The 22497-nt window shown below is 42.6% G+C and overlaps 1 protein-coding gene across 1 annotated transcript in view; it reads left to right on the top strand.

The window, feature by feature from the left end:
- CERCAM (cerebral endothelial cell adhesion molecule) overlaps positions 1–22497 on the top strand; it is a 72959-nt gene that overhangs the window by 17861 nt on the left and 32601 nt on the right. The gene's annotated exons all lie outside the window — the stretch shown is intronic.

Below are 22497 nucleotides of genomic sequence, written 5' to 3' on the forward strand. Positions count from 1 at the left end.
TGGCATTTGTGCGATGGGTTGCCCACCCTAAGTTGCTCTGGAATAAGATTCCCAGATATCTATGGATTTTCACTTGTTGGGTTTCTTGCCCTCTTATTTTCCATTTCTCTAATTTCCAACCATTCGAGAAGACCAAAATTTTTGTCTTCTCATAATTTATAGAGAGTTTGTTACATTCGCAGTAAAGGATCAGTGAAGATATAAGACGTTTCAGACCCAAGCTCGTTAGTGATAGTAAGACAGCATCGTCTGCATATAATAAGAGAGGAACTGGTTTCTGATTGAGTTTAGGGGCATGTGATTCTATTTTTTGAAGGTAATCTGGCAAGTCTGATAAAAATAAATTAAATAGAAAGGGGGCAAGAATACACCCTTGTTTTACCCCTTTCGAGTTTGGGATGTCTGAGGAGAGGTGACCTTTGGTGTTAAGTTTGACTTGACAGGTATTGGAAGAATGTAGATTTTGCATTAGAATCAATAAGCGCTGATCAATTTTTAATTCTGTGAGTTTCCTCCACAACTTTGGGCGGTCAATTGAGTCGAATGCACCACGAAAATCTACAAAAGCAGCGTATATCTTAGATTGCCTTTGGGATCTGTATTTTTCAACCAGATGCATAAGTGTAAGACAGTGGTCTAGAGTAGAGCAACCTTTGGAGAAACCTATTTGTTCTTTCCCTGGTAAATTTAGATTTTTCATCCAGGTAAGAAGTTTAGATAAGAGGTGCTTAGCGTAGATTTTCCCTATCACTGATAGTAGGCTTATCGGTCTATAATTCCTTGGTTCTTTTGGGTCGCCATTTTTAAAGATTGGAATAATTATTGATCTTAACCATATCTCAGGTATGGTCCCATATTTATCTATAAGAGTAAACAATTGAGCTAAGGGTTCTGCCCACCAATCTATATAGGTCTTAAATAGTTCTATTGGTAGACCGTCTGGCCCAGGAGATTTCCCCGATTTGAAGTTTTTAACTATCTCTCTAATTTCCTCTTCCTCTACCCTTGGCCACTCCTGGAGTTTATTAATTTTATTTTTAATGGTTTCATTTCCTTTAAGTTCACCGTGTAGATTGTTAAATACAGATGTAAAGTATTGGGACCATTTGGATTCTGCAATTGGTGGCAGAGTTAGTTGATTTTCGGCTTTCAGTCCTCCGTACACTAGGCTCCAGAACGCTTTGTTGTTTTTACTCTGAATTGAGTCGAATAATTGTAGCCATTTTTGAGTTGCGTATTTCTGTTTCTTTTCGGCCAGAATATAATGGTATTTTCTTTTTTCATCAAGATAAGAGGGCTCTAGTTTAGTGCGATTATTTTTAAATGTTTGGCGCAGTTTTCTTTTTAGCTGGAAACATTCATCATCAAACCAAGGGCTAGCGCTATATTTAAGTTCCCAAACTTTAGGTGGAGTACTAAGCTCTACAAGCATTTGGAAGATTTCATTATAAATTTTAGGAATATCACAGTAGGAATTAGTGGTCTTTAAGTTGAATAATACTTGTTTTCTCAGGTTAGCTGTAAGTTTATGCCCCACTTCTGCACTCATTTCCTGGGACCATTTTAATTGGGTCATTTGTTTGTATTGAGAAGGTTCTATGATATTGTGCTTAGTTATTTTGGTTTCGTCCTTTAAGCTAATAGACAGCAATAATGGCTGATGATCGCTTTCAGTGCGCGTTCCAATTTTGAGGTCCATGATCGAATTTATAATATTATAAGGGACAAGAATATAGTCGATGACACTGCATCCTCGGGGGGAGAAATATGTAAACTCCCCGCTTCTATCGCCATTTGTTGAACCGTTCACAATCTGCAAATTAAAGTTGTTACATAATTCAAGTAGGCGTAAGCCTTCGTTGTTAACAACCCTGTCTCTGGAGAATCGTCCTATTTTCAGGGCATGTGCGATATCATTATCAGTATTCCAATTTAGTTTGCTACATAGTTGTTCATTGTTGGTTCCCACTCTGGCATTAAAATCACCTGCTATTATCAGTGAGGCATTTGGGTATTTATCGGACAGATTTTCTATATAAAAGGTTAGTTGTGACCAATTTTCACTACTGATGTTGTTTTTGGTTGGGGGGATATAGACATTTACAAGTAGCAAAGAGTCTTTTTTTTGGGTTAAAAGTAGAGCTTGTGCAAGTGGTAAACATATTTCTAGTTGCTTGATTTCAAACCCTAAGTTGTCTTTGATCATACAACAGAATCCTGCTTTCGGCCGGCCCTTCGTGTTTGTTTTCAATGCGGGTTTCGTATAGGAGATGAATCCGTTAATTTTAATATCTCTAGTTGACCATGTTTCTTGTAGGAGTATTAGTTCAAAATCCTTAAAGAAGTTCATTAGGTCTGGGTCTCCGTCTTTGTTTCCCCACCCTGCGATATTCCAGGACAACAGGCGTAGGATCCGTTTTTGGGTTGGTGGCTGGTTGACAGCATTTAGTCATTCTAGTTCTGTCATTAAGTCCAGCGAGGAATTTTTTCTTGTGCAGATACAGCCATTTGTCGCTGCTTTCGGTGGGGGACGTAATGGTGGATCTTTTAGATTCTTTTTTAAAGTGCGGGAAATTTGAATTTCCTCCCTTTCTTGATTTTCTTCCTTAACTGTTCCTTGTTCCTGAGAGATTTCTGTGGTTGGTGGGCTATTATGGACAGTAGGACTGTTTTTAGTCTCTACTTCCATTTCTTTGGCCTCATTAGGTGTTGAGCTCGGTGTGTCAGGTCTGTTGGAGGTCATCTTTTGTTCGGCAAAGTTAGAGTCCTTTGTGGTACTTAAATAAGGGGTACCTATTTCGTTTGGAGCTAGTATTTGATATCTCAGCCAAGAGTTTGTAGTCTCATTACTGGAGTTTTTCCTTGCCGTTTCATATTCTAAAGGCGGCTGGATTTGTAGCTCTGCATCTATACATTTGAAAGTTCCATTTGCAGCTCTCTTTTTGACTATGCATTTTGGGGAAAAGGCTGGCAAGTGTAAAGTTTGATTGTGTATTGTATCTACTGCATTTTGTTGACCTTGTCGGTGAATTTCGGTCAATCTGGCCTGTAGTTTCGTCAATTTACTGAGTATGTTTATTTGTTCTTTATCTGGTAGCTTGGCAAAATTACTCAGCAGATCTTCTTCTTCTGGGACTGTCCAGTCTATTGTGTCAAGGGCGAGGTTGTTATTTGATGCTACAGTCGCATGGTTTGGGAGCTTGGATTTTTCTTGCGTAATTTTCCGGGTAGCTGACTGCGGTTTCTCCCATCTACTGGGTTCTTCCACGGGGGTAGGGGAGATGTCGGCTTCTGGTGGAATGGCCTTGTTCATCTTATTCTGTCTTTTAGATGCAAACAATGGTCTGGGTGATATATCTTCAAAATGTCGGCGCGGAAAAATTCCTTTCTGGGCTAAATGAGCCTTTACCCTTAAGATTTTAGTTGGGATTCTATGACTACCAAATCTTAGTAGTACTTTTTTGGAATATCCGTCGTTAGTGAGCCTCTTGACTGCTTTTAAGTCAATGCTTCCGCCCTCAGAACCAAGGAGCAGATTTAGATGGTGTCTGGCCCAGAAAGATGACTCCCAGTAAGGTAGGGGTCCTCTATATGGAAAAATGTGGAGAACAATCTCACATGGCCTCAGTATCAGGTTGATTGAGTGAGGGGGGCTTCCTCTGATTTTTGACTGATTTAGAGGTATAAATTTGTATTTGTTCTGTTTATTTCCAGGGGTTGTTAAGGATGGCAAAAAGGGAGTGAGTTGCCTCCTTTCATCTGGGTTATCCAGCTTCTTGGAGATGTTTTGTAATTGTTCAAAGATTTTTTGAACTGTTTGAGCAGTCAATAGGCAGCATTCCTCCAGCAGCTCCACCTTTCTATCAATTAGTGCTTGTGCCTCGGTTATGGGAGTAGTAGCCTTGTCCTCATTTACTCCTAGGGATATCTCTTCAATTGTCTTTCCATGTAAGGAGTTGAGGAAGGTTTTGGGAGGAGATACGTGCTGTTTTTGAGGTAGCAGGTAATTATCTAGATTACTCTGTTTAAAACCAGAGGGCTCTGTGTCAGTTTCTATATCAAGGCACCTGGGTCTTTTGCCTCTTCTCATTACTAGATTCTTAAATCAATGAGATCAGACTTCTAAATAGAATGATAAAATGCTAAAGTTCTCTGGTCACAATCTTGTTCAATTCTCATTCGGTCCTAGCTGGACTGCTGCGAGGTAAGTAACGAGTAACTGGGAGGGAGTGCCTTAGTGCTCGAGAGGGAATGTCTGAGAGCCTTCGTTAAAACTTCTTTAACTCGGCGCCATCTTGAAACCATCCCCCCCATTTATTAATTTCTAGGGTTTAGGAGGGGTCTCCCAACTCATTAACAGTATGTTACTGTATAGTGATTAGTTCAATATGTGCCATTTTTGCAAGCCATCGGACTTGGGGACTTTGAATACAGAACTTTTTCTTTCTTTGCTACTTGCCTTAATTAAAGGGGCACTCTCATGTCCCTTTGATCTGTTATATTAGTACTACATTTCTTTTTTCTAAAAAAGAAAATGAAAGAGTGTTCTTATTATTTGCATTTTTGTGAGCAGTCTTGTGCCTCATAGTGAAGGTGGAAATTAAATAATTTCAATTCAGTTCAAAATCCTTTATTAGGCATAGCACACCACACATTAACAAACAAACATCATATACAAACTGTATAAAATAAGGGCACAGCAAATACAATTTATCTCAGTCCTATTCTTAACTCCCATAACTTAATCGATGTAATAATAATAATAATAATAATAATAATAATAATAATTTTTTTATTTATACCCCGCCCTCCCCAGCCAAGGCCGGGCTCAGAGCGGCTTACAAACAATAATAAAAACAAGAAGAATGATTACAACTTAAAAACAAAAATAAAATACAACATTAAAATAATGGAACATTAAAATATTAAAATGTAGCCTCATCGCAGGAGGAGAAGGAAAAGAAAAAAGAAAGAGAGGGAGGGAGGGAATCAAATTGGCTCCAAGCCAAAGGCCAGGCGGAACAACTCTGTCTTACAGGCCCTGCGGAAAGAAATCAGATCCTGCAGGGCCCTGGTCTCATGAGGCAGAGCGTTCCACCAGGCCGGAGCCAGAGTAGAAAAGGCCCTGGCTCTGGTTGAAGCCAATCTAACTTCCTTAGGGCCTGGGACCACTAGGGTGTTGCTATTTATGGACCTTGAGGCTCTCCGTGGGGCATACCGGGAGAGGCGGTCCCGTAGGTACGAGGGTCCTAGGCCGTGAAGGGCTTTAAAGGTCAAAAGCAGCACCTTAAATCTGACCCTCTACTCCACCGGGAGCCAGTGCAGCTGGAAAAGCACTGGGTGAATATGCTCCCATGGCAGAGACCCCGTGAGGAGCCTCGCTGCAGCATTCTGTACCCGCTGGAGTTTCTGGGACAGCATCAAGGGCAGCCCCGCATAGAGCGAATTACAGTAGTCAAGCCTGGAGATGACCGTCGCATGGATCACTGTGGCCAAGTCGGGGCGGGAAAGGTAAGGGACCAACTGCTTGATGCGGCGAAGGTGGAAAAATGTCGCCTTGGCTTTTGCTGTAACCTGCACCTCCATGGAAAGGGAGGCGTCAAGGATTACACCCAAACTCTTAACGGAAGGCAATGGCACTAATTGGGCCCCCGCAAGAGAAGGGAGTTTGTCCCTCATCCCCATGCCATCCCGACCTAGCCATAGGACCTCTGTCTTCGAAGGATTTAGTTTCAATCGGCTCCCACGGAACCATCCAGCCACAGCTTCCAAGCATCTGGTCAGTGTGTTCGGGGTCGAGTCGGTGTGGCCATCCATCAGCAGATAGAGCTGAGTGTCATCAGCATATTGGTGACAGCCCAGCCCAAAGCTCCGGATAATCTGGGCAAGGGGGCGCATAAAGATGTTAAAAAGCATCGGGGAGAGAATTGCGCCCTGCGGCACTCCACACACCAAGGAGTGGCGCGACGACATTTCCCTCCCTAGTGCCACCCTCCGTCCCCGACCAGAGATAAAAGAGCACAACCAGTTACAGGCTATGCCCTGTATCCCCACGTCTGCGAGGCGGTGGTCCAGAAGATCATGATCGACCATGTCAAAGGCGGCTGACAAATCTAAAAGGATCAGCAGTCCTGACCCGCCTTGATCCAGTTGTCTATGGAGATCATCTGTTAGGGCAACCAGAGCCGTCTCCGTCCCAAAACCAGGACGGAAACCGGACTGAAATGGATCTAATGCCGATGTTTCCTCCAGAAACCTACCAAGCTGTTCAGCAACCGCTCTCTCAATTACCTTACCCAGGTATGGAAGATTTGAAACTGGGCGGTAATTGGATAGGTCTAAGGGATCTAATGAAGTGGTGGACACACCACTGCTTCCTTCAGCTCCCCTGGGAATGTCCCCGTGTCAAGGGACAAATTGATAATTTCAACCAGGGGGGTCCGCACAACATCTGGACACTCCCTAATCAGCCAAGACAGGCACGGATCGAGGAGGCAGGTGGTGGGCCTACCAACTTGGAGGAATCTATCCACATCAGTAGGGAGTATCCGATCGAAATGGTCCAACATTGGACCTGAAGTCAGTCGAGGGGCCTCCAGTTCAGTCACTATATCTAAATTGGCAGGGAGGTCACGGCGGAGCAACAGGACTTTCTCCGCAAAAAAACTTGTGAATGCCTCACAGCTGTGGGTCGTACATAGATAACATAATACAATACAATACAATACAATACAATACAATACAATACAATACAATACAATAATACAACGCAGCCACATCACCTACCATTAAAAACCACTAAGTCTCTTTATCATAGCCCATTCTTTCTTCATGGACAGCTCTTAAAAATTCAGCCGCTATTAAAGTAATTTGATCATCGCTGTCCGCTAGCAGGTCCTGAACAGTTGGTTGTGTAAAAATCTGTTTATTGAATTTTAGGGCCTCGAAAAATTGTCTTCTGGCATAACTTCCAAAGTCACAGGAAAAGAATATATGCTCTAGAGTATCGAGTTCCTGTTTTCTGCATTTGCAGAGACGCTCTGATTCTGGGATAGCTAAATATCTTCCTCTCACTACCACCGAGGGAAACATGTTAAATCTGGCCAACAGAAACAGCCTACACGATTCATGTTTCTTCAGATTTGTCATGTATCCCTTTTGGAAATCTCTACACAAAGGGAGATGTAAGTGGATAGGAGAGCAGGTGCTTTGCTTTGCAACCTCAAGCATGGCGAGAGCACTTTTTTCTGTAAGAGTCTTCCTAATAATTTCCCATGTATCTTTGGGATCAGAGATTTCAAAGTCAGTTAGAGTGAGTCCTATCAAATCCAGTTTTCTCCTACAAATCAATGATAGATTGTAGATTGCACTATCACTTAAAAGATCGTAAAGTAGAGAATTAAGGGATAGGGCTCTGTAATGGAGGAAGATCCAATATTTCAAGGTCCTCAGCCATGCTCTTACTGATAAAGGCAATATTCCCAGCTCACAACATATTGTTTCATATTTTACTGAGTTTGCAAGTCCTAATAATGACCTCAAAAGGGAAACGTGAAATTTATCCAATTTATCCATTTAAATAATTTCAATAAATGAATGGATCCTAGTGGTCACTGTGGGATAGCTCAGTCAGTTAAGAGTGATACCCTTAATCTCAGGGTTGTGAGTTCATGCCCCATGTTGGGCAAAAGATTCCTGCCTTGCAGGGGGTTGGACTAGATGACCTTCGTGGGCCCTTCCAACACTGCAATTCTATGATTCTATGAACAGGGACCAAAGCAGAACACATAGAACACATTGCTGGACCCCTGCTAATCAAGTGTAGAGTTAAGAGAGCAAGAGTAATAAAAAGAAATTGTTATTTAGGGGAATTGAATTTAATTCTAAATTATATTCCGGAAACATGGGAGATTACAGGGGGTCAAAAAAAATGGGTGTACCGTGCTATATTAGAAGCAAAAAAACTTGTTTTGATGAATTGGAAGAGCCGCAATAAGATTCCATTGAGCACATGGATTGACAATATGGACAGATTAGCTACATACGAATGAATTGCATGTTGACGCAAATTAAGAATGGATAAATATGAAGAAATCTGGAAGGAATATTTAAGTGATAAGGCGGATAATGGTGGGAAGTAGGGGGAGGAGAGAGAGGTGGGAAAATATTGTTAAAAAAGGTGTAGTCATAGGTATATCAGTGTATTCAAATCTGAATCGTCAAACTGTGTTATTAGTGTTGTTATGGTTTTTGTTGTATGTGCCTTTTGCAGTTGTTGTTTGTATTGAAAAAATGATTAAATAATATATATTTTTTAAAGTGTAGAGTTAAGAAAGAGAATCAGATGCTTCCAATCCCCAATGCCAGAGGCAAGAGTCACAGATAGATATATAAAATCTTAATGGCACGTCTTGCCTGATTGGATCCCTTTGGAACTGATGCTTCTTCATGCAACATGTGTTTTGCTGGAGCTGGTACATTAGCACCATCTACTGGTCCCAGATAGATGCACACCTGTTTCGAAATTCCTAGATAAAGAAGAGACAGATGAACGCTTACCAAATACTTAACTAACTGACCGATCACATCAGTTCTGCCCCCCCAACAAAAATCCTGCCCACACCCATGCTCTGTTGAGCTTCACATTGTTAGAGTCCAATCTTCTATTCTACTGAGATAATGCTGAATTGCATTCCTGTTTTCTGAGGGGAATAGCAATTCCTCCCTGTTCTGTGTCACAGAATCATGAAATCATAGAATTGTAGATTTGGAAGAGACCACAATGGTCATCTGGTCTAATCACCTGTGATGCAGGAATCTCAGCTAAAGCATCCACGAGGCCATCCAACATCTGCTTAAAAACCTCCAATGAAAGAGAGTCCAACAGAAAAGCAACAGGAAAACACACTGGGAAATGACGTGATACGTCTTGCCTTGGTGCGACGCCCTATAAAAGCAAACAAATCAGAACAAATGTTCAAGTAAAAAGAAGACACCATCTAACTTGCCTCACAAACTTGCCAACCAGTCAATCAGGATAAATGCTCAAGAAATCCATTGCGTGGAAACAGCCTTTGGGGTGAAAATTAAACTCAAAGCAGGGTGCAATGGTGGTCACTAGATGGCAGCACCCTACTGGGAGAAGCATTTGCTGAACCCAAACATCATTTGAGGGAGGTGGGGGGTGAATTGAAAGAGCAGATGGGAAGAGTGTAGAACTAAGACACCCCCCCCCCGAACAACCACTTAAAACAGGCCACCCAACCCATGTTTTGCACAGAAGCTGGTGTGGTTAGATGTAATATGTCAGTTCAAAAGCCCATCACAATTTTCTGCCACTCACACACTGTTTTTCCAGGTCACACCCATACTTGGAAGAAACCTGGGAACTGTAGTTTGCTAAGGATGCTGGGGATTACTGCTCTGCAAGGGATACTACCATTCCCAAGGTTCTTTGAGCGAAGCTCTGTGCTTTAAATGTGTGTTAAGTGTTCTTCTAATGCTGTGCTCCTGCAACGGAGTGTCATATTCAGGTCTTAACTGGACATGTGTAGCAGAATCAGGCAACAGGAGTCTGGAAGGGGTTTCCAAACTCAGGAAAGTGAGTGTGGTGGAGCAGGGAGCTTCAGCAATGATTCAGGTCAGACTGAGGGGGCTTCCAGACTTTTGCTGTTTTTAGGTGGGACGCAATCATGTGCCAGGAAATAAAGTTTGTGCATTTGTACTGGATTGGGTGGTCTTGTGCAAGGAACTGACACATCTTCAAAAGATAGGAAAGGAAGGTAAGGAAAGTGACGGCAAAATGCACTGGAAGGTATGGGGTAACTCAGCACCGTCTAAGCACTCTGCAAACAAAACTGAATGAATGTTCAGGAAATAGCCAACGTTGTCTAGCCTCCATGCAAACAAATTGATTGCTGAATAAACAGGTCATCTGGAAGAGCCAGAAGAGCTCCTATAGAAACTGGATAAACCCATGCCATCCTGGTTCTCAGCCAGATTCTGATATGGGTGAGTGTTTCCATGAGCTTTCCCCAAGCACGTATGTCTGGCAGAAGGCCAGCCCACCCACGAGGCAAGGTGAAACGTCTGCCTCAGGTGGCAGGATCTACAGAGGCAGATCTGCCCTTCAAGGAATGCATCCCCTGCTGCTGCAGTGTCTGTAGCATGGGTTGGCAAACTAAGGTCCGCGGGCCAGATCAGGCCCATTTGCCTTCTAGATCTGGCCCATGGACGGTCTGGGAATCCAGGCAACCAGCATAGCGTGTGTGTGCAATGGTTTTGGTGACTCAGCCAGGCTTGGGGGTCAAAAGTGAGGCAGACGGCTGCTCGAGACCAGCCCATTCTCCATCTGTCGTGCGTGCAGCAATATTTTCTTCTGGGGTGGGTGGTGGGGAAGAGGGAAAAGGAGCCACCATGGAGCTGCCGGCGACTAACCTCAGGAAAAGCAGCTGTGGAGGCAGGGACTCGGAGGCGCCTCGGGAGTGACACCCGCTGCTGTCTGTGGCGGCGGTGCTCCCCACCTGAGGAAGCAGGGAGCACCTGGGCGGCTGCACTCTCAAGCAGTTCTGTGCTCTGCTGGGGAGGCCACTTGTTAGTTACATGGTGCAAGCCATGGAAAGGTAAATAGCCACCACCTCATCTTCCCTCACACAGGGAACATAACGTTTTTGCTTGAGCGTCAATAGCCTGACTTAGCGTGGCCAACGGCTTTTCCCTTCACCCCCACATGCACACATGCAGGGGAGCCTTAGCCACAGAGGTTAGTGGCATGGGGCGCCGGGGCGCCAGGTTCTAGAGGGCGCCAGGGAAGAGGAGGAGGCTGGCCGTGGCGCCTCCCAGCATCAGCTCACCGCCCTTGCCCACCTCTGCCATGCCGTGCCAAAGCAGCACCACGCCCGGAGCCTCTGTCTGCCATGCCCACCGCGGCACGAAGCTGCCAGCTGAGCCAGGAGGCGCTGCGTCCAGCCTCCACCTCTTCCTCACTGGAGGAGCCACCCTCCAGCGGCTGCCCACCTCCTCCAGCCCTGCTAGCAGTGCCATCCTCCCTAAAAAACTATGGGAAACAGGGGGGGGGCACCGGAGGGAACTTTGCACCACGGCACCGGATATGCTTAAGACAGCCCTGCGTACATGCTCTCCAGGGCTGACAGGAGAAATAATAATTATTACGAGAGAAATAATAAATGTCAATGCGTAATATGCAAAGGAAGCAGCATGGTGTATGAGGGAACACTCCCCCCCCCCCCAAAAAAAACCACGTTTGGGCAACGTTGGGATAGGTCCCAATAAGGTTTTTTGGCCAAAAATGTGGGTCATAATCATGGCAACATATAGCCCAGCCCCCCACAAGGTCTGAGGGACAGTGGACTGGCCCCCTGCTGAAAAAGTTTGCTGATAGTGTGCTCCTTGGAGGCTGGATCTGCCCCCCGCCCAGCAGCCACCTCCAGTGCAGTCTCTAAAGTGACCTTTCAGCGAAAAGGAGGTCTGCTGGTTCCGTACCTCTAGGGAAGAAACGGTGGGGGGCAGGTTCCCTTCTAGAGTCTGCTGGGCTTTGCACCCTCCCAGTGTGATTCAATGTGGGTCCCTTCCCCCCCACCCCAAGATGGCCTTTGATTTCCACATTGATTGTCAGGTAAGGTTGATTTGATCCCCACTTCTTTGTTCCTTTGCTCCATGTTGATCTTCACTCACTCCTTCTTCCATAGCTGGAGGGGGCGGCATCACAATTTTGTGCTTCGCCTCTGGTGCCATGATGTCTTGCCTAGCTAGGCACTTTGATGGTGGCTGTTGTGTACTGAGTTGAATAGGATCCAAAATGCAGCAGTCTGATTGGTCCTAGAACAATAAGATTCAGAATGCAGTAGTCTGATTGGTCTGCAGGAGCCACCCAATCCAGCTCCAGGTGGAAGTGAATCAGCAACCTGATTGGTCTATAGGAAACTCCAGGAATTAGCCAATCACGTGGGGCCCATTGTGTAAATAATGTATATAAAGCAGACATTCTGGGGGAACTTCCATTCCTCCTCACCACTATGAGCTGAATTAAGAGCATGAAATCCACTCTCGACTCCGAGTATATTTCACTGGTGACGAAGGTGGGATTCTGCTGAGCTGACCGTCACACATAGCACAGCAGCTCGACTCTGAGTATATTTCAGTGGCTGTGATGCAGGGCCAGCCCAATACATTTTGGGTCCTGAGGCGAACAACAAAATGGCACCCCACCATAGCTGTCAACTTACAGATTTGAAAATAAGGGACCAGCAGCCTTGAAAATAAGGGACCAGCAGCCAAAATAAGAGACCTTCAGCCTTACCTGTTCCAGGCACTCCAGTCTTCCTGTCCTCCTGCAGTCTGGTCAAACTCATGCTGGTAGCTCCGAGAACACTGTCCAACCAACTTTGTAACCAGAGGTTCAACTGAAGAGAATCTTGGTATGAGCTTTCGTGTGCATGCACACTTCTTCAGATACACTGAAACAGAAGTCACCAGACCCTTCTATATAGTGAGAAGGTGGAGACTTCCGGGTTGGTGCCATCGCCGAATGGCGGACTCCCTCCGAGCTCCGGAGGGAGCCTGCTCGGCAGGGGCTGGGTCCTACCGCGCCGGCGACGCGGGAACCCTCAAAAACCATGGGCGCTGAAACCCATGGACATGGTGACTCGGCTGGCACCTTTTGCGCCCCCCCCGACCACGCGAAGGAGCCTTTTTAAAGGCTGCGGAGCGGGTGACGGGGGGGTGGTGGTGCTTTGAGTCCTCCGCTTCCCCTGCCGAGCGAAGCCGCATGCCATTTGGCGGAGAGCGCTGACTTCTTCCATTGAAAATCTGGACTTAAAAGAACAACCCGTGAGTAATCGGAACCTGGACTAAAAAGGGGGATAAATTTTTTTAAAAAAATTCGGAGCGAGCGGGGGAGGTGCAAAAAGGAAGTCAGCCCCCCCCTGTTGTAGAAGAGTTAAAGCAAAGAATTTGACAACTAAGATCGAGCGCAACCCTACTTTGACAAAGTTATTAATTTCGCGAGGGAAAATTATAAGACTGAGCTGGAGGAGAAAAGTGGATTGAATAAAAAGCAAACACCCCCCCCCCCCGGAACCCTGGGAGCGATTTGTGAGAGCGCCGGGAGAAGAGAAATAGAGGTTTTGACAGCTGTCAAAGAGCTGTCAAAGCGGAAGAATAAAATAGAGAACTTTGTTATGAGGACTTTGCCGGTTACATTTGTTACAAATTGGATACAAATTGTTTTAAACAAGGAATAATAAGTTATTTTGACTGGTGGACGTGATCTGGAAGGGAACTCAGTTATTGCAAACCACCTAGAGGAGCTGAGGGATATTACAAGTATTGTTGGCGTGGAATGTGACCAGAACTTTCTATCTCCTGGGAAACTGCAGAAATGGAATACTATTTTGTCTACAGAGGTCTACACACTAAAGGAGACAATAGATTTATCTATTGAAGAATGAAAGGGACTTGACGTAATGTTTTGTTCCTGAATAACAAGCCTCTGCAGAGGAATTAGAAGCTTTTGGAATTAGAACATTTGTGCAGGAGAGCAGGAAAAAAGAAAAAAGAAAAACGGAGCAGTGAGATCAACAAGAACAACAAAAATAATAAGAACTGGACAAAGCTGGAAGTGGGAACATTTGGGACATCCAGATTTGACAGGCTTAAAGAAATAAAATTGGAGTTTTTACTCCTAGATATAAAAATCTGGATGGAAGAAATGGGCCTTTTTTGAGACAGATTCCTTCCAAGATTGGACATTCGAAATTAAAGATGACTGGTAAAGGACTATGGCTTAGAGAGATGTGGGAACTCCAGGAAGACATCAGATGTTGAGGAACATTGGGAATGCAACCGGGAAAGGGGGGAGGGAAATTTGGAATCCAAAGGGTGTAAAATTATCTTTTTGCCTTTTTTATTTTAATCTGTATTGCATATTAAAGGGGGGAACTCGCGGAAGGGAACAGGTCGATTTTAGGGGATGGGAAAATATTTTTAAAATTGGGTCAATGATAATAAGTTTAAATTTGGGATAAGAACTTGTTGAATTTATTTGTTTATTTGTAAGAATTGGAATATAAGAGGGGGAGGGGTGGGGAAGTTCCGGAAAGATGTTATTGGGAAAAAGATTTTAAAATTGGATGTTTTTTTTTTTCTTTTCTTTTGTTGTAATTGGAAAATCTTAATAAATATCATTTAAAAATATATATATATAGTGAGAAGGTGGGGAGGGGTATTACTCAGAAGGGTGGTGGGATTGGGTGATTGGCAGATAGCTGTGATGAGCCTGTTGACGACTCTTAATGACTGCAATAGGTCTTACAGGAAAAAGCAAGGGGTGAGAAGGTGAAAAATGGCTTTGTCATGTATAATGAGATAAGAATCCAATGTCTTTGTTCAGAGCAGGTCTCTCCATGGTTTTAAGTTTGGTAATAAGTTGCAATTCAGCAGCTTCTCTTTCCAGTCTATTTCTGAAATTCCTTTGTAATAGAACAGCTACTTTGAGATCTTGTATAGAATGTCCTGGGAGATTGAAGTGTTCTCCTACTGGTTTCTCTGTCTTGTGGTTCCTGATGTTGGATTTATGTCCGTTTATTCTTTGGCGTAAGGTTTGGCCTGTTTGTCCAATATAGAGAGCTGAAGGACACTGTTGGCATTTGATGGCATACACAATGTTAGACGATGAGCAATTAAATAGTCCCGAGATGGTATGTGTGATGTTGTTGGGGCCCGTAATGGTGTTGTCCGGGTGTATGCTGCCACATACCAAGAACTAACTTAGTTGGTCTTTAAGGTGCTACTGGAAGGAATTTTTTTATTTTGTTTTGACTATGGCAGACCAACACGGTTACCTATCTGTAACTGAAGAGAATCTGAATCACATGCACCACAAGGCCTATGCAGCCTCAGCTTAAGATGGCTCCCCGCCCTGGCTTTTCACTGCAAAGTTTGCAGCAGCACGTGCAACAAAATGGCGTCCAGCATTCAAACCCCTCAGCTTGCATTAACTAGCCACACACAAGGCATGCAAGCTCCACCCCCCAGTGGTTCTTAGACTTGTTATTGGGTGAGCAACACAGCCAAGCAATACAGTTGGAGCCTCCCTCCTCCCTGGCCGGCAGGGAGGGAGGGAGAGGAGCTGCTTCCTTTGAAATTTAAGGGACATCATTTAAGGGACATTTAAGGGACATCCATCAATAAGGGAGAGCAGTGGGACATGGCGCTGGAATAAGGGACTGTCCCTTCCAATAAGGGACGCTTGACAGCTATGCACCCCACCCCCTAGCCAGGGAAGAAGGGGTGAGTGGAGATCAACATTGGGAACAAGGAAGGGAGGAGGCCATCAGCACATTCTATTTGCCAAGAGGCTGCTGAGGGGCCGTTGCTGCTGTCATGGCGGCAGAAGTGGCAGGTGACACATTCCTTAGGCAGGCATATCCAAAGTCCATTTCGGGGGCCTAATCCGGCCCTCTGGTCCATTTAATCCGGCCCCGGTGGTAGTTTATCTCCTGGGGTAAAATCCTAAAAAAAAGCTCAGGAATGTAAGAAAGTGAAAAAATTCTGGGAAATGATATATAATGAGATGAAAAAGATGTTGAAATATACATTTATTTGAAAAACCAGAAGCATTTTTACTTGGCATTGTAGGAGAGGATATTAACAGACAGGATTGTAAATTGTTTTTATATGCAACAACAGCAGCAAGAATACTACTGGCACAAAAATGGAAGCAAAAAGAATTACCGATGAAATAAGAGTGGCAAATGAAATTAATGGACTATGCAGAGTTAGATAAATTAACAGGAAGGGTTTGAAACCTTTGGGACCAGAGATTCTTAGAAGACTGGAGTAAATATTTGAACTATTTGAAAAGCAGTTGTAAGAAACAGATTACGCTAGTAAGACTGCAAGAAGTTCTGTAAGGAGGACTATGTGAAATATTGCAAGGAAGACTATGAAGAGAATTATTTGTTAAGGATAATTAAAAGTAACAGAGAAATTAAGAAATGCAGAATAAGTGATAAAGAATGGGAAATCTTCAGAGATTGTTGACGGAAGTCGAAAGTATTGTATAAGATAAGAAAGTATGTAAAATGACTGTTGGAAATGATATGTTTAAAAAAATTAATAAAAATGTATAACCAAAAAAAAATCCTAATAAAAGCTCAACAAGTTCAATCCTAAAAAAAAAGGTCAGAACTCTGGTCGGCCCTCACACATGTTCGCTTCATCAAATCTGGCCCTCTTTGAAAAAAGTTTGGGCACCCCTAGCTTAGAGGCTGGAGGTGCTGCCCCTGTGGATCCTGCTGTCTGAGGCAGTCACCTCACTTCATGGGTGGGTCTCCCTTGCTGTGATGCTTTTTTCTGGCTCTGGACTGGGGATGGTGGTGTGTGTGTTAAACGGCCTCGGCCCAGTATACCTGAAGGAGTGTCTCCACTCCCATCGTTCTGCTGGGACGCTGAGGTCCAGCTTCAAGGGTCTTCTGGCGGTTCCCTCACTGCAAGAAGTGAAGCTACAGGGAACCAGGCAGAGGGCCTTCTCGGTGGTGGCACCCGCCCTGTGGAATGCCCTCCCACCAGATGTCAAAGAAACAACTACAGTGGTACCTCGGGTTACACGCTTCATTTTTTTTTTTTTTTATAATAATTTTTATTAATTTTCCACACATAAAATAAAGAACAATGTAACACATTATAACTTCATACTCATCGGTTCATAGCCTTTTTTCTTTGACTTCCCCATACCTCCCCATCTCTGCATCCTTGTTTGATAATTCTTTAGCAACCCTTAAGTCCATTGTCTTAGTTCCTTTTCATAAATATTTCTTAAGTTTTTTTTTTTGTTTACTGCTGCAATTCTTTACTTCTTATCCCCTGACATCTTAACATTCCTCAATTTTACAATTATTTTTAAGATATATTTTGAAATTCTTCCAATCCTCTTCCACTGTCTCTTTCCCCTGGTCCCGGATTCTGCCCGTCATCTCAGCCAGTCCCATAAAGTCGATCACCTTTGTTTGCCATTCTTCCAGAGTAGGTAGTTCTTGCGTCTTCCAATACTTTGCCAGTAGAATTCTTGCTGCTGTAGTGGCATACATAAAGAAAGTCCTATCCTTCCTTAACACCACTTGGCCCACCATACCCAAGAGGAAAGCCTCTGGTTTCTTAGGAAAAGTCCACTTAAGGACCTTCTTAATTTCATTATAGATCATTTCCCAGAAAGCTTTAACCTTTGGGCAGGTCCACCAAAGATGGTAGAAAGTGCCTTCAGTCTCATTACATTTCCAACACTTATTATTAGGCAAATGATAAATTTTTGCTAGCTTGACTGGGGTCATGTACCACCGGTAGATCATTTTCATAATATTTTCTTTTAAAGCATTACATGCAGTAAATTTGATACCGGTGGTCCATAACTGTTCCCAGTCAGCAAACATAATATCATGACCTATATCTTGTGCCCATTTAATCATAGCTGATTTCACCGTTTCATCCTGTGTATTCCATTTTAACAGCAAGTTATACATTCTTGATAAATTCTTAGTATTGGGTTCCAACAATTCTGTTTCTAATTTTGACTTCTCTTTCTGAAATCCTATTTTCCTGTCCTGTTTAAACGTCTCATTTATCTGATGGTAATGCAACCAATCTCGAACCTTAGGTTTTAGTTTCTCATAACTCTGAAGTTTCACCCTTTCACCATCGTAATCTATGATCTCATGATATTTTGGCCATTTAGAATCCATATTAAGCTTTTTTACTTCCCTAGCTTCCATTGGTGACACCCACCTAGGGGTTTTACTTTCCAACAAATCTTTGTATCTAATCCAAACGTTGTACAATGCTTTCCTTACAATATGGTTTTTAAAACTTTTATACACCTTTACCTTGTCATACCATAAATATGCATGCCAACCAAAACTATTGTCATACCCTTCCAGATCCAAAATGTCAGTATTCTCAAGAAGTAGCCAGTGTTTCAACCAGCAGAAAGCTGCTGATTCATAATAAAGTCTTAAGTCCGGCAGGGCAAACCCCCCTCTATCCTTTGCATCAGTTAAAATCTTAAATTTAATTCTGGGCTTTTTGCCCTGCCAGACAAATTTTGATATGTCTTTCTGCCACTTCTTGAAACAGTCCATCTTGTCCACAATCTGCAACGTCTGGAATAAAAACAGCATTCTAGGCAATACATTCATCTTAATAGTAGCGATTCGGCCTAACAAGGAAAGTTTCAGCCTTGACCATATTTCCAGATCCTTTTTAACTTCTGACCAACATTTTTCATAATTATCCTTAAATAAGTTCACATTCTTGGATGTTAAGTTTACCCCCAGGTATTTTACCCTTTTTGTAATTTCCAAACCTGTTTCATTCTGAAAACTCTCTCTTTCTTCCATTGTTAAATTTTTTTCCAACACTTTCGTTTTTTGTCTATTCAATTTAAAACCTGCTACTCGACCAAATGTTTCAATTAGTTCTAAAACTCTTTTAGTACTAGTGTCTGGCTGTTGCAAAGTCAATACTAGGTCATCTGCAAATGCTCTTAATTTATAATGTCTAACTCCGACCTGAACTCCTTTAACCAACTGGTCCTTTCTAATCATGTTTAACAAAACCTCCAGGACCGATATAAAAAGCAAAGGGGATATTGGGCAACCCTGTCGTGTACCTTTTTCTATAGGTATTTCTTCTGTTACCACGTTATTTACAATTAATTTGGCCTTTTGTTGAGAGTATATTGCACCTATACCGTTTTCAAAACCTTGTCCTACCCCCATCCCTTGGAGATTCTTTTTCATAAAAGTCCAACAAATGTTGTCAAAGGCTTTCTCCGCGTCCACAAAAATCAGAACTGCTTTCCTATTAATGTCAACGTCCAGCAGCTCCAAAATGTCTATAATGTTCCTCACATTGTCTGACATATGTCTACCTGGGAGAAAGCCTGTTTGGTCCTTATGAATCTCATCTGCCAACACTCTTTTCAATCTTTTTGCCAAAATGTCTGCAAAAATTTTGTAATCCACATTGAGTAAAGATATAGGGCGGTAGTTTTTAACTTGGTTCTTCTCAGTCTCTGTTTTCGGTATAAGTGAGATGAAAGCCTCTTTCCACGATTCAGGTGCCTTTTTCCCCTTGAAAATTTCATTGCAAACTTCCTTCAATGGTTGTATCAGCCATTCTTTCAGCATTTTGTAGTATTTGGCCGTCAGGCCATCTGGTCCTGGTGATTTTCCCAATTTCATATTTTGAATGGCACCCTCTATTTCTTGTTCTGTTATTTCCTCGTTTAAGATCCTTTTACTTTGTTCTGAGATTTTTGGTAAACCGTATTTTCTGATGAATTCTTCTATTTCTTGCTCGTTGGTTGGCCCTTGTGCATACAATTTCTTAAAAAAGCTTTGAAAACAATTGTTGATCTCGTTGGGTTTGTGGATAATCTTTCCATCCATTTCTAAACTTGTTACCGTATTCATTTTCTGCCTTTTTTTCAATTGCCATGACAGAAGTTTCCCACATTTATCCGCTGATTCAAAAGTTTTTTGTCTCATTTGCTTTATCTTCCATTCTATTTGTTGGTTCATGAGTTCCATGTATTGCATCTGATGAAACTTTATTTCTCTCAAAATCTCATGAGACTTTGGTTTGGACCTCAACTTCTTCTCTCCTTCTTTTATTTTTTCTAAAATTTTTTCCTTCTTTTCATTTTGTTGCTTCTTCTTAATAGAATTTTGTTGAATTAGGAAACCTCGCATCACGGCTTTGCTTGCGTCCCAAATTATTCTTTTTTCCACATCTGTTTTCCTGTTGATCTCAAAATAATCTTTTAATGTTTTAAGGGCCTTCTTATGGATCTCTTCGTCCTTAAATAGGGTGTCATTCATTCTCCATCTAAAGGAACCAGTTGTTGTTAATTTCATCTCCATCTTGACCGCATTATGGTCGGAGCACGTTTTTGGGCAGATTTCTACTTTTTTTGTTCTTGACGCCAGACTACTAGAAATCCAAATTTGGTCTATTCTTGTCCATGTCATTTTTGCTTCAGAGAAGAAAGTTCCCTCCCTCTCTAGAGGATTCTTTGTTCTCCAAATATCAATCAAGTCCATTGTTTCAGTCATTTCGAAAAAGATCTTTGGTAGTCTCCCTTCTTTTGAAATCACTTGTCTCTGTGCTTTGTCCATGTTTGTTGAGACAACTCCATTCATATCTCCCATCATTAGGATTTTATAATCTAAAAAGTCAACTAATGTCTCATGCAACTTCCTGAAAAATTCAGCCTTCCCTTCATTTGGGGCATAAACTCCCACAATTAATATCTTTTCTCCTTGAATTTGTATTTCAATTGCCAGGTATCTTCCTTGTTCATCTTTAAATATTAATTTTGGAGCCAACTTTTCCTTTGCATAGATCACCACACCTCTTTTCTTTACTTTGTCTGATGAGATGAATTCTTGACCGAGTCTCTTATTTATTAATAATTTCCTGTGGATCCTGGCAATATGGGTTTCTTGCAAACATATTATGTCTAATTGTTCTTTCTTCAAAATGTGAAAAACCTGTCTTCTTTTCCGAGGAAGGTTCAAACCATTACAGTTCCAACTAAGGAGTTGCAGAGACATTTTGTATTTAAGTAGCTGTTCCTCCAACTGCTCCAAGCTTCTGCTCTTCCTCCGATGGTGGTAGTGAAAGTCCAAATGACAAATTTGCTATATCGGGTGGTTCCCTCTCCTCCACGGTTCCTTTCTGCAGATCCTCCAGATACTTCTCTAGAAATAGTTCTTTGTCCTGAATTGTTTTTATTTTAATCTTCCTTCCATTGAAGTTAAAGGACAATCCTTGTGGAAATTCCCATCTGAATGGTATAGTGTTTTTCTTCAGCAGGTCTACTAAACTCTTGTAATATGTTCTCACCTCTAAAATGTATTTAGGAATGTCCTTAAAAATCTGTATCTGACAATTTTGAATCACCAATGCCTTTTGATAATGCAAATTCAATATTCTATCTCTTTCTTCTTTTGATCTCAATGTAATTAAACAGTCCCTTGGTTTTTTGTCCTGCCTTCTACCCAATCGAAAGGCTGATATTATCTCAAGTTCCTCATCTTCCTCCCATTCCTCCCGCCAAAAAGTTATGATGTTCTCTGTGAGAAATTTCACAAGGTTGTCCCCTTCCCCTTCAGGCACCAATCTAAATTTTAAATTCTTCTCTTTACGTTGAAGTTCCAGTAAGGAGAGGGCTGCATCATGCTCATTCACTTTTTTAATAATAGGCCCAAATTTTTCCCTTGTCTCTTCAGCCGTTATTTTTGCACTTTCTGCAATCTTTCGTGTTTCTGAACTTTCCTGAATTAATCTATTTATAGAATCTGTGTTCGATGCAACACTAGCCGTATTCACATCCAACCTTGTTGTCAACTCTGTTAATTTTTTAGAATTCTCTGTCGAAAGTTTTGTCAATGCTTCCAGGGATTGATTTATTTTAAGTAGAGCCTGAGTCATAGGATCCATAGAAGCTGGTGTTTTTTCCTGCACAGCTGCAGTTCCTGATATAGAGGCCCTTTTCTTGTGAGATTGTTTTGCTTTCTGCCTTGTTACTATCTCATCTGTAGGGGCACTCATATCCTCAAGGTCGTTTTCACAGAGTTGATTCCCAAGTGGAAAATCCCACTGTTACTTTTTCAAGTGCAACAGTTTCAGATAGAGCCCTCTAGAGGGAGCATTCAATTGTATCCAAATGGCAGAGATAGAAGAAAACAAAGAAGCAAGGGAGTATAACAGTAGCCAAAAGTTTCCAATGTCCAAATTGTAATGTCTCTATTTTTCTATGTGGCCAAAATGCAGCAAGGTACATCTAAGGTCCGATAACTTTTTTGCAAACAAGTCCCCACTTTTCAAAGTTTGACAGTCCACGTCCCGGTGTCTTTTTTGGGCAGCCCGACCCCAGGGGATTTGGCAATGGAAGGTCTTAATTTTCCATTAATTTTCCAGCAGATTAACAACGTTCCAATCCCTTCCCCCCTTCTCCTGCCAATCTGGGGGGAGGTTTTAAGTCCGATGTCAGTTTGACAGCTTAAAAAAATTAGAAAGGTTCCCTTTAAGTGCAGCTTGATTTTCGTTGCTTTATTCCTTCTGCAGTTCCGGGGAGGCAGACTTCCTTAATTTTTGCCTTTCCCGTTTTCAGCCAATTTTTTTTTTAAAAGTCCCGTTACTTTTTCCAGTCTTACTCACGGGTGTTGTGGTCAAATTCCAATTGCAGGAAGGAATCGGCGCTCTCCGCTCATGGCGACGCGGCTTCACTCCGCTAGCTGGGTAACGACTCTCAGCACCGCGCTTACCCCGATGCCGCTCAGAAGCCTTTAAAAAGGCTCCCTCACAGTACCGGGGGGCGCAAAGGGTGCCCACCGAATCTCCTTTGTTCACAGGCTCCGCGCCTGTGATTTTAGGGGTCCCCCGCTTGCCGTAGCGGGTAAGACCCGAACTAACGGA

Source organism: Podarcis cretensis, assembly GCF_951804945.1.
Source record: "Podarcis cretensis genome assembly, chromosome: Z".
NCBI classification, from domain to species: domain Eukaryota; kingdom Metazoa; phylum Chordata; class Lepidosauria; order Squamata; family Lacertidae; genus Podarcis; species Podarcis cretensis.